Source organism: Parasteatoda tepidariorum, chromosome 9 (assembly GCF_043381705.1).
Source record: "Parasteatoda tepidariorum isolate YZ-2023 chromosome 9, CAS_Ptep_4.0, whole genome shotgun sequence".
In the NCBI taxonomy this organism is placed as follows: Eukaryota; Metazoa; Arthropoda; class Arachnida; order Araneae; family Theridiidae; genus Parasteatoda; species Parasteatoda tepidariorum.
Genome location: NC_092212.1, coordinates 62,738,577 through 62,751,154, shown reverse-complemented (window position 1 = coordinate 62,751,154; position 12,578 = coordinate 62,738,577). Strand labels below are relative to the sequence as shown.

General features: G+C 30.5%; 1 protein-coding gene across 1 annotated transcript in view; it reads left to right on the top strand.

Annotated features, from left to right (window-relative positions):
* Positions 1-353: 353 nt before the first annotated feature.
* The window catches only part of LOC107445220 (uncharacterized), a 20,296-nt gene continuing 8,071 nt past the window's right edge, over positions 354-12,578 (top strand). The window contains exon 1 of the mRNA XM_043053392.2: positions 354-529. The gene's annotated coding sequence lies outside the window, so the exon portion shown is untranslated. The remainder of the gene's footprint in view (positions 530-12,578) is intronic.

Genomic DNA, 12,578 nt, shown 5'->3' with positions numbered 1-12,578 from the left:
TGTAAATTCGTGTAGTAAGTAGTAAGTATGGATCAGAAGGTGAATTAACTTATCAATAAACACGAATTCACGTAACAAACAAACTTAACAAGTTTTATTATTAAATATAACAGATCTGTATAAAATGGCAAGAAAAAGAACGATAATTGTTTTTCTTTATAAAAAGCAAGCGCGTGGCTAGATAATGATTGCACGCGACAACTGGTAAACAGTTTCAGCGCAGTGTAAGTATTTAACGATAGGTGGCGGTCGCCACAGTCTCATACAACGCCCCCTATAGTTCGCTGCTATCGCGAAGAGAGATTAGGACATGAAGATAATTTATTTGCAACCAGCTTAATATATCTTTAACCAAATGGCAACAAGCTGAACTAAATTGTAAGCAAATATCAGGTGTTAACATGTAGAATTTAATAGTACTTATTTTAATTAGATAAATTGTAGTTTATTTCAAATATTATTAATTGACTAGCTAAATTATTTATTACGTATTTTTTTTACGTTCTTACTATAGCCAAGGTTTTGTAAGGTAATCCTGTACAATTTATTTTTTGTTACTAACAATAAAGTATGAGTTTTTTCATATTCATAAATAAATTATTGCTTCTGGTTTGTTTGTGCATAATTCATATCTTCATTAGCATTCAATTTATTTAAAAGTACTTCTCTTTGTATAAATAAAAGTTAGTCTTCGTATTTTTTAAATCTTTTTCATATTTGGTTCCTCACAATCTATTAGTGAGAAGAGAAAATACGCTTTATTTACATCAAAATTAACTATCTTTAAATTCATACATTTAGAGTCGCCATGGTGCCAAATAGATTCTAAACTTGCAAATTTAAAAATAAAAAAAAACATGTAAATGTTTGCCCGGGGGTGGCTACGAGTTACCCTTTCTGTGTTGTTTTTTTAAGCTTCTCGTGGGCCACTGCCCGGAAGTTGCCAAGACTTGGCGATAATTTTGCCACAGTTCACAATACGGAAATCTCCCCCGAATGACTCTTGGAAAAAGTATTTTAATATGAAAAATGTATTTCATACAGATTTGAGTTTTATATTAGTAATTTAATATCTTTAAAACTTTTTAAAGTCTTATTATTACAATAGTGAACATTTGCATTATACTCCTACACAACAAAAAAATCTAAGCCAAATTTATTTAGCAACATATTTTAAAGAAGTAAACTATATCTGAATTTATAATTTTGCTATTCCTTAAGATTTTGTCATTGTTTAATTGTTTTGCATTCGAATCATGTCTTGTCAATCATCATATTATGTGAAGTCATCTTTAGAGATGTCTTGGAAAACTGTCTTAAACTTTGTTACTGTAAATAAAAGTAATTATAAGGAGATATTTTTGATATTACTAATTATAAAGTAAATATTATTATAAGGAGTAAAAACAGTAATTATAAGGAGATATTTCTATGTTATGATCTGTCACGCAAACTGCAATCGCAAAGGCACCAAACAGACTTTAAACTTAAGTTATTTTTTATAATGAAATAGAAGTTTATCTGATATGGTATTAAAAAATTCCTTTTTTTTTTCTTCATTTTGTTTAGGTTGCTGCTATGGGTCGCACATTGAGGGTTGGCGGGCCGCAGGTTGGGCATCCCTAACTTAAATCACACCTTCAAATACAAAAGAACACTCTTTAAAGATAGATGATACAATAAAAGGCTATATCAATTCACTTTGTTTAGATGTACTTTATTTTTGTAGAACTAAAAAAGTATTAAACACTTAACAAATTTTTGAAATATTATTTCATTTAAATATTTGATAATTTCGTAGAATTTCTTGAATTGAAAATGTGCTCTCGAAAGGTGAAAAAGTGGAAGGTTAAAAGAAATTAGCGAAAATTTGTTTTAGAATAACGAACTGGCTCACATAGATTTAAATTTAAATAACTCATTCTTCTTTTTACAACCATTTTAAATATGGGGGAATATTAAGTTCTAGAGCTAATTTCGTCTCCTAAAAGTAGAAGTAAGGACTACATTTCAAAAGTAGTTGTCAAAATATTTCAAAGAAGTTGCAAGTAACTAATGAAATGTTTTTCCAACCAATGATGTTACTAGTGAGGCAAAACAAAAATTAACCATTAAATGAAATAGTAGCTTAAGTAAAATATGAGACTCCTTACTAAGTTAGAAAACTAATAAATAAAAAAATAAAACAACTTTGACTTATTTGTACTATTTCAAACAGCTTATCAAACAAAATTTCATTCGCTTAATTAGTACAAAATTGATAGTTACTAGACTTTTTTTCTTAAATTTATTAGTTAAAATTGTAAGATGAAAACTATTTCACTTTTCTGCATTGATAAAATGTTTTTTTTTTTTTCTTTTAAAACTTTTCCATTTAATGTTGCTCACTTAAACAGCAGAAAAACAAATCTCCCTAAAAATTATATCCTAGATGATGATAACTAGTAATCTTCAGTTTGTTGTAAACACACATTTTTTGAATCATTATTAGTCACCAACAGTATCCATAGAAATTACTTGCAAATAATACATTAAGAAAAATATTTATCAATATTTTTAATGCATAGGATATACTTTGAAAATATTTTTCGATCTTTATAAGTACAATTGTATTTAGTGTTTTTACAAACAATGGCCTATGTTTATTTACTAATCAGAAATTTAAAACAAATTTTTAAAAAATTTTTGACGTGAAATAGAAACTATGATTGCTATTCAATTTTCATGCATCTTGGAACTACAAAGCTTCAGGATGTGAATATATTACACAGGGCAAAACTAGATATAAGACAATGAGAAATAGTCCTGGAACTATTTTTATATACAGTGTCTGTATCAAAAAAGAAATACAGTGTCTGTATATATACAGTGTGGTAGGATATACAGAGTAGTGTAGTAGGATATACAGTGTCTATATCAAATAGAATAAAAAGAAAGCAAGGTTAGAGGGAATGAATTTGTTTATTTTTATTTATTTAAATGCAAATTTTTTTTTAGACTTTTATATGAAATAATCTGATCAAATGTGTTATAAATTATTTAATAGTATTTGAAAAGGAGCAACCAAAATAGTTAAATTCACGACTTTTATCTGGAATGAAATTTATCAACTAAATTCTGAAAAAATTACTTTAAGTTACTCTGAGATGAACAAGTTTTTCTACCAATTTTACATACAACAACTATATATTTAATAAGCTTTAAAAGCAAAAGTAACAGAAAATAAATGCAGTATTTTAAAATCTGTTTAATGTCGACATATTTTACATACAGCAAATGGAGAATTATTAAAGTTTCTTAACTCTTAGTCTATTTTGATTTATTATTTAAATACATCCCATATTCATTATTTAGTTGGGAAATGCCTTTATTGTTGCTTATTTCTTTTCTTAAAAATTTCATGTAGTTATTTAGAAGATTTAAAATTAAAAAAATACGAACAATTTAAATCATGCCAGCCTTAAGTCCTTATAGAACTACTATGAATCACATTGAGAATAAATATAATGTACACTATTTTATTGTTAATATAAAAAAGTCAAGAATTTAAATGAATGAATTATTTTTATGATTTAAATGAATTTATGATAAAAAATTAAGAATTTAAGTGTTTATGAATTTTGTTTATTGGGAAATGCATAAAATTAAAATAATTTAACTTCCCTAATAACTTTGAAAGATTTTGTAAAAAAGTGTAGGATTCTTTCAGAAAAATGCATTCACTAAAATTTGTACTATTCCTTTTCTCAAACATAGAAAATTCAGCTATTGTTTTTTTTTTTTTTTCTTTTAAAAATATCAATCTTGTTTTGCGTTCAATAGATTACTACTTGGAACCTGCTAACAGTGAAGTACAAAAAATAACTAAATATGAATACTCAAATGAAATTTATGGTTATAAAAAGTTGAGAATAATCAATAACAATACTTAAACCAAGATCACCACATAATTGTCATTGAGAAACTAAACTTGAAATACTAAAGTGCTGTTACATTACTCAATATTATAATGTAGTTAGAATTAAACTACTTTTTATTATTAATACGTGGTGTTGCCGACTTATGCTTGTTTTTAGTGGCGCCATCTATGGCCGAGAATTATTATTAAAACATTTTCCTTCATTTTTAAAATAAATTCAATTGTATTTCAATGAAGGAAGAAAAATTACCAAATAATTTAAAATGAGTAGTCTAAAGGACCAAAGTTTGTTGATTTAACTCAAATGATTTTTTTTTTAAAAAAATCATTGATTTAAATCAACTGATTTTTATATATATTGATTTAAAATATTAAAAAACAGTGTTTTAAGTTATAGATACTTATATTATTTCTTTTCTTAGTTTTAAAATTTATTTTAAATAAATTGCTGCATTAATTAATTTTAGCTAGCGAAATTACTTTCTTTCATGGTATGTGTTAAATTCCAACACATTTGAAATTGCATTTTAAAAATCTTTTGATTCTTGAGATTTAAAGTGCAGATTGAAGTAAACATATAAGTATTTTTTTCTCATAATATGTTTACAGTATCTTTGACATTATCAGATTTTTTATAAAGAAATTTTGTGGAAAAAAATTTAAATGTGTGCATAGATTTTTTTAAAAAAAATTTTTTTTTAGCTTAACTTATCTATTTTGATATAGGATTAAAAATGAATATTTTAATATAAAAATGTATAGACTAAATATTTATTTATTTATTGATGAATTACTACATTTGTAAGCAAAATCTGTTATATTTATTTTGTCATTTTAAAAATCAAGAGAAAAAAAAAAGAAATCACAATTTTAAATTAAAATTATGGTTTGGAAATTGAAATTTTGTTATAACTTTGTTCTGATCATTTAATAGTTAAAGTATTCTTTAAATTCTCTGTTTCATCTAGTCTTTAAATTTCAATCATGCATTTGTTTCAAAATGGTTGCTGTTGCTATGCATTCAAAGCTATGTATTATAACAAGTTATGTATTTTAGGCAGTTGGAGCTTCTAAAATATTCGTATAATATAGTTTCAATATTAATTTAATTTTGATTAAACATTTATAAAGTGTTTTTCAGTCAAAGTTTTTACAGTGTATTTGAATTTAAAAAAATCTGAAATTTTTTTTTTTTTTTTTAATCAAAAAAATCACGAACCCTTTAAAGGACAATACACTTGCAGAGAAGAATTTGAACAGACAAAACTAAATATAAATATCCAACATCTTCAAGGGAAAATAAGAGACGCTTTTCACAAGAACCTTTATACGAACAGTGAGAGTAGAACATGACAGCCAAAATCTCTTTAATATATATTGTGATTGAATTTTGCAACACAAACCACACTACATATTAATGTGTTTAGCCTAAATCTTTTCAAGACACTTTCAAATCACATTGAGAAACAGGACGCAGTATGGCTCAGATATCATATTTGATAGACTAACTGAAAATAAAACATCTAATATGTCAGAGATGATTGTGCTCCAGAAAAAAATCTGGATTTTTCGCTCACTGCGATCCGGAAATCCAAGGTTCAAAAGTTTCAAGAAATCATCGATCACATTTATCTATGAAAATTCTTGCATATTTTATTTAAAAATATTAGAACTAGAATTTATGCTTGGCATCTCTTTCATTTGTAAATATTTTTTCTGCTAGAATAATAAATGCGATTAGAGATAAAAGTGAACTTACACATAATTATTCATTTAAACTATGCTGCCTATAATTTATTTAGAATTTTATGTTTTGAAAATATCAATGATTTAAATTTATTAAGACATTAATTTTTTGAAATCCGTCATTAATGATTTTAATCAAGAAATTTACAGGATTTTTGAGTTGGGCTCACAATTACCCCTGATATGTACAATATTGAAACAAAATCTTAAAAAACACAAAATTAAGGCACTTATTAACTTTGGCGACACAGAGGATAAAGCTTATAATAAAAATTGGAAGGAAAAAAGACTGATAATCCATCCCTTTTTTTATAATCATTTTATTAGAAAAAATAAAATGACTACATCTACTTGCTTCACCAAATTGGACAAGCACCTAATATAATATTGTTTAAAGGAACTTTAGGAAATTGCTTCTATTATTAATAATTTAATCTCGTACATTCACTTATAATACTTTGCTGCATTTAATTGTTTGAAAATAGAAAAAAAAAATTTCGAGAAATTTTCTTAATGCTGAGCAATTGGTATCGGTTACAAATTAATATTATTTTCGGGTTTCAATTTTGAAGTGGATACTTTTATTAACGTCTATTGAAATTAAACGTTTCCCTTAGAATAGTAAACTCCACAACACTATTAAATAAATATTAAGATTCTGAATATAAACAGAAAATCAACGTGAGTCGTATATTTAACAAATAATTAGCATTATAAAGAAAATAATTAGGTTTTAGGTATTTAACCAAACACATGGGTGGTAATGAGAAAATAATAACAAATAATAGTTTTTAAAAAAACATACTTATTTCTCAAAAACAACTACATGAAACGATCAATTAGTAGAAAAAATAGCAATTAAAATAGTAAACTACGATTTAAAAAAAATTCAAGCAACGCAAAACAGTTCAAGAAGCGGGTGAGCATCATTCGCTTTCTCTTTACCTCCCCCCCCCCTCTCCTCATGCGTGGTTACTTATCCACTATCTAACTGCAAGTACTCCTCCGGAGCAATTCTTGGCGGAGCCATACTGTTGAGAACACTGCTTGAAAATATGGTCATGTTGGGTGTCTGTGAATGTGTCTCGTCGAGCTCTACATGAATAAGATATAATCTTAAAAGAGGATCTGGTGACCTCCATGGTGAAATTCATTTTTGCAGAAAAGTCTGTCTTGTTTGCAAACGCGACTCATTGCGAGTACTAAGTTTATGAAAAGCATTTTTACCTGGGGCCATTAGACCCCCGTGACCAGTGAAAATATTCATTTTTGAAGATAAATAGGCTATTTTGGGCGTCTGTGAATTAACCTTTTACTCTTCTCTTGCACACTTCTTTTCACATCAATTTTTGAAAAAAATAGATTAGAAAAAACGTATGAAACAGGTGAAATTGCACCATTTAATGGTAAATATGAAAGAAAAGAATATATATTTTTAAGCTCAAGGGTCTCTAAATCTGAGTATCCCAATGGGTTTCAGGGTAACGCAATGGATTCCAGAGCAACACAGTGGGTCTCAGAGCATCGCAAATCTCACGCAGCACTCTACTGGATTTCGGTTTAACGCTTTTCCAATGGGTTCAAAGTATCCAATAGATTTTGTAGCAACACTGTCCTCGTGGATTCGGAACAAATAAACAAGCACCTAGAAACAAGCATCTTTTGCAAGGAAACGAAATGTGTTGATATGGCAGTTAATAGACCACTGTTCTGGAAGCTAGCCTCGATTCTAAAACATCCTGATCATCGAAGGCTTCTAACAAGATTTTTGGAGGAAACAATTTGCTGACATGATACTTTGGATTTTGCGTGGCTACAAATGGACCCTAGGATACATTCATACCGTTTAGCACTCGGATGTTAAATCTAGCGACTCCTGTTGCGTGTTTCTTCAAGTCTGTCATTTCTTGTCCCAGAGCCGAAATTTTGCGTTTCAGTATTTCATTTTCGTATTGTGTTGTAGATACGAAGCAAGAAACGACAGATTTCTTCAAATCTGTCGTTTCTTGCTTCAGTGTTTCAATTTCTGCATTGAGTTTAAGCATCTCCGCCTTGTTTCTGGGTCACGTGCTGTAAGGTAAGATACCCATTTGAAGGACTTGTTGCTTATTCAAACTGTTGTATGCATTCTTCATTCTATGACGCAAAGAATTTCTCATTCGAATCTGGTATTTCATAGCCTCTACTTGCTTCAAGAAGGTTGGTTCAACATTCATTTGTCTGACGAGCATGATATCGTCCTCTAACCCAAACACTTTCTGATCTCCAGCAGGATGAGGTTCATAATTCCAACTCAAATAAATGGGACATTCTTGAATATCTATCGTATCGAGCCTGTTCGAACGATATTTTCTCATGTATGACAACCAGTACACTTCAATTTTCCAATTTGTTACAGCTTTATAGCGATTGTTTTGGTTTACCCATTCCATTAAACCTTTGGGCCATAAACTGGCCACGGAAATGACTGAATGATCATGTAACAGGCGATTGATATAAAAATGTCCATATCGCCCAACATCCGGCTTCTTTGACCTAGAACATTGTGATTTTTCACTGGATTCGTAGTAAATGGTATTTGTGAAATGTATAGCTGTCTTAAGCTTTCTCTGTCCTTTGTAATACCTCTCTGAAGCATGTGACACTTTGACCGAATTTCAAGCTTAAAGATAGACGGCTCGGCCACCAACAGCCAGTATCATATGACGATGTAGTTTATAAGAAGTCATTGCATTCGTCTTATTAGACGTGCAACCATCGCACTAGCATTAAAAGGATGAGACCACCAGTTGACTGGTATCAAACACTGACATTTTCATTTTAAAACTGGAAAAGGCATAAGATCGAACAAACACATGATAAAATTTCCATGTGTTGGAAAAGAACATTCGGAACAAGGCAGAAGCCTCTCGACTCAAACCACTGCCTTCCTTAAACACAGGTAACGAACCAGTGTCTTTCAATTCTCGAAAATCACCCGGGTCGTCGTCATAAAATCCAATCTGTTTCAAATCTTCCACATTATCTAGATGATAGAGTTGGCGATAAAGTGATGAAGGTTCAAAATGAACACATGGACATAATTCATGAGCATAACTTTCGGAAGGGCGAGGATTGATTCTATATACAGCACTGGTTCAAGCAATTGTGTTGTTGTCAGTGTGTCTTAAACATTGTTTCTTTATGTTTTTTTATTTATTTTGCTTTCGAAACTGGGCAAAACATTTTTCTTTTTGGATGTCATCAGCTGTTGAATTTCAAAATTTGTATCTTCCGCAAAAAATGCATTCAGTCCATTTGTTTATACAATGTTTGGATTAGTAATGAGTCTTTCGATATTCGTCCAATGACGAATTTTCATCGCAAAATTGACAATCCTTTCAATAGCTGTAGGACCAATACAATTTCCTTCTGTTCATCTTCACGAGCTTTCTGTCTCATCTTCACGAGTACACAAAAAATGCAATATGTTCAACAAACCCCGTGCATCTCGGTAAAATATATTTCAGAGTAACTCTATTCAAATGTATTTTTAGCTTATCACCATCCCAATGGATCTTGGAAAAGTACAATGGTCTTTAGAACAATATAAATAGCAATAGTTGTTAGAGCAGAGTTGTAGAGCATTCAATGGATTCCAGAGCCATCCAAAATCACTTTGCAATCCAAACGCTGTGCAGAGCATTCTAGAGCAGCTCAGTGCATTGCTATGATTAAATACCGTAATCAGCCGAAAAAGATTATGACTCAAGATAAAAAATACTTTTCATATTTTTGATCCTTTCATCAAGACGCGTGTGTAGACATAATTTTCACATGACATGATTTTCTTCAAAAATGAAATTCGCCATGGGGGTCACCCGGACCCTCTTTTAAGATTATATCATATACATGTAGAGCTTGACGAGACAAGTTCATAATCACCCAACATGATCATATTCTCATATTATTTTCAAGCAGTGTTCTACACAGTGCAAAAAGATTTTGGACGGCTTCGGAATCCCTTGGATGCGCCACAGCGCTGCTTTGGCAGCTATTGTTGTTTACATTATTCTAAGAACCATTGTACTTTTCCAAGATCCATTGGGATTATGATACGCGAAAAGTCCATTTGAATAGAGTTACTCTTAAATATATTTTGCTGAGATGCACGGGGTTTGTTAAATATATTGCACTTTCTGTGTTCTCATGAAGATGAGACAGAAAGCACCTTTGGAAAGGAAATTGTATTGGTCATACAGATATTGGAAGGATAAAATTGTCGATTTTGGGATGAAAATTTTTTATTGGACGAGTATCAAAAGACTCATTCCCAATCCAAACATGATTTCAATGAAAAGACTGAAAGCAGTTTTTGCGGAAGGTACAAATTTTTAAACTCAACAGCTGATGACATCTACAACGAAAATTGTTTTGCCCGATTGGATTTTATGATGACTGCTCGGGTGATTTTCGAGAATTGAGAAACACTGGTTCGTTACCCGTGTTTAATAAAGAGATAATAGCCTATCTGTAATCTTGAAACACGGTCAAAGTGTCTCGTGCTTAAGACAGCTATACATTTGGCAAATGCCATTCACTAGGTATCCATTGAGAAATCACAATGTTCTGGATCAAGGAAGCCGAGTGTTGGGCGAGGTGGACATTTTTATATCAATCGCTCGTTACATGATCATTCAGTCATTTCCATGGCAAGTTTATGGCCCAAAGGTTTAATGGAATCAGTAAATCAAAAAAATCGCAATAAAGATCAGGGGTCTGTTTAGAAGAAAGTTGGGTCCGTTAACGGACCCTTCACAAAATATCTTTTCATAAAAACGGACCCTTCACAAAATATTTTAACTTAAAAACGGACCCTTCACAAAATGATTTTTCTTTTAATCGGACCTTTCACGAATTTGTTTATCTTCATTATTGTTTTGTTAATCGAATAAACCCTTCCCAGGGCAGAAAACAAGAAAGATGGATGTAAACGAATTAAGTTTTGTCTTCGGCAGACGATTCTTCCATTATTCGTCCGAAATGAATATTCTGCGTTCAGCAGTATAGGCTAAATACCAAATATTTGTATGTTGCATCTCTAATTTAGAAGCAGCAATTGTTTTTTATTTTTGAAAATTTAATTTTTTAATTATAATTTTACAGTGTTGAGCATAATCTTGTATGATTTTACAATTTAAAAACTCCTTGAAAAAGTTTTTTTGTAATAACAGACCCTACTTGCACAAATTCATAAATCCCCTGGTTGAAAGAATGTGAGTAATTTTTTCACAATTTCACGAAAAACAGACCTTTCGCAAAATGTCTGGACAGACCCTTGAAGATGTAATAGATTGGAAAATTGAAGTAATACTGGTCGTCCCGCATGAAAAAATATCATTCGAACATGCTCGATACCATGGATATTCAAGAATGTCTCATTTATTTGAGATGGGATTATGAAAATCATCCTGCTGGAGATCAGAAAGTGTTTTGGTTTGAGGACGATATGCTTGTCAAACAAATGAATGTTGAACCAACTTCTTCAATCAAGTAGAGGCTATGAAATACCAGATTCAAATAAGAAATTCTTTACGTCAAAGAATGTATACTACAGTTTGAATAAACAACAAGTATTTCAAATGGGCATTTTAGAGCACGTGACCCAGAAACAAGGTTAAGAGATGCTTAAACTCAATGCAGAAATTAAAACACTGAAACAAGAAATGAGAGATTCGAAGAATCAGACAATCCCAATACAATACGAGAATAAAACACTGAAATGTGAAATTTCAGCTCTAGAACAAGAAATGATAGACTGGAAGAAACACGCAACGGAGGCCGTAAGTTTAAATATCCTTGAAGTAAACGGTATGAATGCATCCTACAAAAATATTTTTCCTCCAAAAATCTTGTTCGATGACTTTGTTGATGATCAGGATTTTATTGTACCGAGGCTAACTTCCAGAACAATGGTCTATGAACTGCCATGTCAACACGTTTCGTTTCTTTGCAGAAAACTGGGTCCTTGTTCATTTGTTCCGAATCCATGAGGACAGTGTTGCTATAAAATCCATTGGGATACTTTAAAACGATTGGAAAAGCGTTGGTTTGAAATCCAGTAGAGCCAATCCAGTAATTCAGTAGCTTGAGATTTGTGATGCTCTGAAACCGTTGTGTTGCTCGCAGATATAAAGCATCTTGAGCTTGCAAACACAGGTTTTTTTTCTTTTATATCAACGGAGCAATTTCACTTGTTTTATTTATATATATTTTTCCAAAAATTGATCTGAAAAGAAGTGTGTATGATGCTTTCATAAGAGCAATTTTTCAATTTTCAGCTGTCCCGCTGTGGACTGATCGTTAAGACCTGGGTTGGCAAGGTTTAGGACAGAATGGATTAATCCACGGTTTAAACCGTCCTGTCCAAAACCCCTTTGTCCAAAACTGTCCAAAACCCTTTTACTCAAATTATGTCGCAATTTTATCTGAATAATATTTAAGAGGTAAAATAAACATAGAACTAATAACGTATTGATAATTAAATATACTGGAGAATATTTGTTTTTAAAAGTATGTTTTATTAATATTGTTTGACTCTTCAATTTAAACAAAGGAAGATTAATCAGTAATCAAGTTCAATTGGTCCTCTCATTCAATAGTACATAACTGAAGTTTGGTCTTGCTATACAGGTTAAAATATTAGGGACTAAGTGCTTGGTTCGTCATAAACAGGTTTATTTATCTATAGTACTATTCAATAATACTTTTATTTCATTCATGTTCAATTCTTTCAGCATAGTGGTGATACATCACCAGTGTCAGTAACTGAAACTGATGTTATGCCCTTCAAAACTGTTAATACATTTTTCAGTTATTTTGTATTTTCAATTTAAACTAATATATTTATATTTAAAAACAATTTTTTTTAAAA